At 37.0% G+C, this 5,791-nt stretch overlaps 1 long non-coding RNA gene across 1 annotated transcript; it reads left to right on the top strand.

Annotated features, from left to right (window-relative positions):
- Positions 1 to 1,343: 1,343 nt before the first annotated feature.
- LOC134209809 (uncharacterized) lies at positions 1,344 to 2,013 on the top strand. Its single transcript, XR_009978783.1, has 3 exons — positions 1,344 to 1,607; positions 1,668 to 1,837; positions 1,900 to 2,013. It is a non-coding gene; the product is annotated as an uncharacterized LOC134209809 (long non-coding RNA).
- The last annotated feature ends 3,778 nt before the right edge of the window (positions 2,014 to 5,791 follow it).

Raw genomic sequence — 5,791 nt, forward strand, 5'->3', positions numbered from 1 at the left:
TTTTTCATACACTTTTTTTGTCAAACAATAGAGTGTATAGTAAATATATTGTTGAAATATCAAAAGAAAACCGTTCAAATTACATTAGATTGAATCTGGGTGGTGCGAATAGAATTGATTTAGTTGTCAAACTGAAGCCAAACTTTTCTATTGTGCCGGAGCCAAACATTGAAGATTGTGGTTATGTTCGTTTCAGATCCTATATTGAGAAACATTGTTATTGTGGATTTACTTGATCAATGGATTCGAAGGTCGGTTCACTTGCCTATTTCAAACGTTTCCTTTTCCAGCAAGGTTTGCCAAACTCAATAAATGTTTGGAAGATTACCTTGTTTTTTGCTCCTTGTCTATCAAAACAGATGTCAAAACATCGGAAAAAGACAGAAAAGTCCGAGGGAAACAGCAAAACGCACGTGGTAGACTTGTCAGTTTTGACAGATTTTACTATTAAACGGGTGTGAAGAAGAAAACGGTGATTTCAACGACCGTTCAAGGAGCGACCATTTCGAACGGTCGGGTCCAATAGGGAAATCCACGTACAATATTATTTGGGAAAAAATAAAAATAAACTTAGATTGAGTTTTGTATTCTTTGTAACAAATATTTTCACATTATATTTATTTCGAGTTGAAAATTAGTAGGAATGCAATTAAAAAGCACTCGTTACGAAATTTCACGAGATTCAGCAGCTGATTGGAGCAAGAATGTATGTAAATCATCGTAAAGTCATGTAGAGTCTCAAGTAACTGCAAAATAATTTTGCTTAAGGGATTGATTTCAAAATATCCCTCTACTAGCTTGAGAGCAGAAAAGCGGCTCTATCCGCAGCACCCAGGATTGAATTGTATTTTTATAGTAAAACAATACAATATTGGATGTCTTAAGGGCCCTCCTTAGCCGTGCGGTAAGACGCGTGGCTACAAAGCAAGACCATGCTGAGGGTGGCTGGGTTCGATTCCCGGTGCCGGTCTAGACAATTTTCGGATTGAAAATTGTCTCGACTTCCTTGGGCATAAAAGTATCATCGTGTTAGCCTCATGATATACGAATGCAGAAATGGTAACTTGGCTTAGAAACCTCGCAGTTAATAACTGTGGAAGTGCTAAATGAGCTGCGAGGCGGCAATGTCCCAGTGGGGGATGTAATGCCCATGAAGAAGAAGAAGAAGGATGTCTTATGCCTTGTTCAGATTACAGCTGAATAACATGTTATTCAAAGGTGTTACTTCTGAATAACAAAACCGTTCGCACTAGCATTTGAGGTAATACTATTTGACAGCTGACAGCATGTGTCAAGCGCCAAATTTTTTCGAGCAGTTTGTTGTTTGTTTACAAATATGCAGCGAGATTCTTCAAATTAGAATTCAATTATTATTAAACAATTATTCTGTTTGCAATAAAATAACCGTGATGAGATTTATTATTGATTTGCTTTTTTTCGTAATTGCAAGAAGGGGACCAAACATAGAAGGCTTGAGTTCAGTATGGGATGAAACTGATAATGATTTGTGTGCGATAAAAAGCCAGAAGTATTTGTGTGCTTCGTTTAAATTTTATTTTGCTCATTTTTCCATCGGAAATTGGCTAGGAACTTTTGGTTACAAGAAGGTAATTTCATTAGCTTGTTTACAGATGTTGCTTTCTATATAAAATGGTGTGTATTGTTAGTCTTAGGTTTCGTCATCGGTGAACGGGATGTGAAGTCGAGGATTCCATAAATATTACACAGGCAGAAAGCATCAATGGAGCCATCAATGGAGTAACTTCCAATTTTTAAAATAAAATAACAATTGAACAACGCAGGATGATATCGCACGTAATCGTCATCAGAGGAGATGGTATTGGTTGCCGAAATCATCAAAAACCATTCATCACATTCCATTTATATCTCAACTTATAGGTGAACGAGGCCAGGGACGGAACTACGTTTCGCTAGGAAGGGATCGTGGAGTACTACTAACTATAATAGATACTAGAGTAGAATGATTCGACCGAAATAAAGATATTCAAACGCATTTACTTCTTCTTCTTCTTCTATGGGTCTACATTCGAAGTGGGACCTGGCCCGCTTTTCAACTTGGTATCCTTCACCATTTTCTCAGTTATAATTTGAAAGCTTTTCTATGCCCGCCATTGCATAAGTGAGTCTCCTATTTGGCAAGTACAATGGATACATTATGTCCAAGCAATCGAGATTGTTTCCCAACCGAAAACATACTAGACTGAACCAAAAATCGAACTTGTTAACTCTTGATTCGCAGTCCTACGCATTCAGTTAAAGGCAGATAGCTAAGGGGTAAATATATTCAAGTTAATATGAATTAGACGGTTTAAATAAAATGTAAATAATCTGAAAATCTATTCTTGTTTTTATTAACTATGGGTTCAATTCAGTTTTAATCTAGCTTTATTTTTATGAATTTAAAAAGTATTTATGAAAGTTACCCAAGTAATACCGAATTTAAGAATTTGTTGTATAATGGTTAGAAAGATGAAATACAAAACATAACGTGTTCGAAGTAAGGGTCTGTTCACAAATTACGTAACGCTTTTGGGGGGAGGGGGGAGGTCTAACTTGTGTTATATTTTGTTACACTAAAAGGTGGGGGAGGGGGTGGGTACTACCGAATGTTACGCATAACGCGAATAAAAAAATATTTTAAATGTTTTTTAACACTAATTGAAGTAATTGCTGACATGTCATGATCAAGTCGATAAATACGCATCAACCTATCCTCTTCAAAACCATAATAATTATAATTGTCCCATGTTAAGAGCTCCGCACATAGCATACGTTTGCGTTGCGTTTGATAATTTTCCCATGGGAAATGTGTCAAACACAACGCAAACGTATGCTATGTGCGGGGCTCTTTAGTCTTTGTAGTTTTTTACTTCTTATCTCAGAGCTGGCTATTCTTAAAGACATCGACTTTTGTTCGAAAAATTGTTGCTACATTTCGAGGATCACGAAGAATATTCGATTTTGTAGTCGTAGCTAATCACAGAACGTTTGCGAGAGAATGACATCAAAGAGCATTTGTCAGCATTGAGTGCCATCTGATTTAAATCACACCAGTTTAAAAACAAATTCAGTTGTGATTGTAGGAACGACGCATCATCGAGATTTTTTATAATCCAGTACAGCTTGAAATCATCGGCAAATGAGAGCTTGAAAGACTTGAGCAACAAATTGATGTCGTTTAACTAAATGATAAAAACAAGTGGCCCAAGATGGCTACCTTGGGGCACTCCTGAAGTCATCGGAAAATTGGAGGAAATGCAATCTCCAATTTTGATTGCCATTTCTCGATTGCTCAGATATGTCTGAAGCCAGTTCAGGAGAGGCCCGGAGATTCCGAGACGCTCGAATTTGGCTACGGCGATTTTATGATTGATTTTATCAAAGGCTGCTGTAAAGTCCGTATAAATCGAATCAACCTGTTGTCCTTTCTGAAGAGCCTTAGTGATGGTTGACGAATAAACAAGTAGGTTTGTAGTTGTTGATCGTTTGGGGATGAAGCCATTTTGGTCCTCTGATATATAACCTAGGCAGTTGTGAGGTAAAAAATTGTGGACCAGTTTTCAAACAGCTTTGAGATTGTACATAGAGCAGCAATACCCCTATAGTTCTTGACTTGCTGGTTATCACGTATCTTGATAACAGGAAAAATGTAGGATTTTTTCCAGTGATCCGGAAAAGTTCCAGTACGCAGCGATAAGTTTAACAACATTGATAGAGGCAGACATAAACTGGAGGAACATTTTTTTAAAATGATTGATGGGATGCCATCCGGTCCCGGATTACACGATGATTTTAAAGAGGAACAGCATTCGGCAACGTACTCGGCGGTGACAACGGGATGTTGCCCAACTGGAGGATATAACGGGACATTGGCAGCAGCTTGCTGAACTTCTGATTCGTTGAGAAGATGGTTTCAGAGAATTGCTCCAAAAAAGATCGCAAATTCCTTCAGTAGACGTCTGTTCGATATGCCCATTAGTCATGACAGTTGGGAGACCGGATTCTTTCCGTTGTGAATCCACGAAGCCCCAAAATCCTTTTGGGTTAAGTCGTAGGTTTCTTTGAATTTTTCGTTGATACGAAGAGTAGAGCCTGTCGTTCACATATTTATAACGCCGATTTGTGGAGTGATACATGACCTTGTAATAGTCCGTTTTGAATTTTGAGTATTTCCTCAAGGCAGACCTTTTCCGGGTTTTCAAGCGTTTTAAATAATTATTGCTCCAAGGTGGATTCATAGGAAGAGATGATATACGTTTTGGTACAAACTGATCAATCGAGTAGAGTAATATGTTTGAGACCGTAATAATAGCAGAGTTAACATTCATGTTCATGGTGACATCCTTTTCGGGATGGACAATTGACGAGCTTTATATTTCGCTCGAACGGCTAGTAGCACACCACCGCCAGTTTTTTTGTTACTATTTTTACAGTTGCGATCCAGCCGAAAAACATTGTAATCGGTACCAAAAATCTGGGTAGATATTTTGTCTTCACGTAGCCATGTCTCGGTGAAAGCTAAATTCATTTTTAATTCAGTGGATTCATTCAAAATCAGGACATTTTTTAATTGTTCTGGTGTTTGTTAAAACCAATTATGATTGATTGTGATTAGAAGACCTCACTCATTCGTGCTTTGGGGCCCTCCTTGGCCGTGCGGTAAGGGTTTGTTCACAAATTACGTAACGCTTCTGGGGGGAGGGGGGAGGTCCAACTTGCGTTATACTTTGTTACACTAAAAGATCGGGGAGGGGGTGGGTACTACCAAATGTTACGCATAACGCGAATAAAAAAAATATTTGAATGTCTTTTTTTTAAATCACTGATTGAAGTAATTTCTGTTTATCGTTATCGTTTATTAGTCATTAATGAAATCAGGCATGCTGACATAGCGGGACTAATATGCGTAAAAATACCATGCGAATATTGTATTTCTCGACACCACAGTTTCGCAAAACTATGTAAATGGTTATGATCGGAAATTCTATTTTCGTTTCTACTAGCTGCATTCTTGATATCCTTGATTTTTGATTATGTGCCGTCTAACAGTGTTCAAAAAATACCAAAACCCAAACGCTTCAGAGAAGGTAAAAAATCTGCCTTTAAAATTTTTACAGTTACGCGTTACATGGGGGAGGGAGGGGGTACCAAAAATGTTACTTTTTGTTACGAGGGGGAGGGAGGGGGTCAAAATCTCGGATTTTTGCGTTACGTAATTTGTGAACAGACCCTAAGTTGTGAAAAGGTGTCTGTTAAACATACAGCTTATTGATTGATAGAAGATGTTTTGTATTACATTACGACTTTCTGATAACATGTAATTTTTAGATATTTGTTTGGTTTTTCAAGATGTTTTGTTTTACACTCTCTAGATATAGAACATGTCGCCAGGATGATTTCTCGAACATTCAATAAACATGTTCATTTTTTGACATTTGTTTAGTTAGAAGATATGCAGTTATGATCGACATGAATTTCAAATACCATGTATGTGTATTTTAATTTATTTAATCAAAATGGAATTCTAAAATATGTATGCATGGATTTTTTTCATCCAATCCTGCAAATATTTTTTTTTGAAATGAAACATTTATCAACAGCTTTTGTTGTATTAAATTTACAGATCTTATTATTTTGAGTGAATGTTATTGAAAACTCACTTCCAACTTAACTAAAAATAAACAACCTATATGTTTTTTTTTTCACTTTCATTCAACAAACTTTGTTACTTGGGTTCAATACTTACTTACGGATCCTGTACACCTCCACT

This window comes from Armigeres subalbatus, chromosome 1 (assembly GCF_024139115.2).
Source record: "Armigeres subalbatus isolate Guangzhou_Male chromosome 1, GZ_Asu_2, whole genome shotgun sequence".
NCBI lineage: Eukaryota > Metazoa > Arthropoda > Insecta > Diptera > Culicidae > Armigeres > Armigeres subalbatus.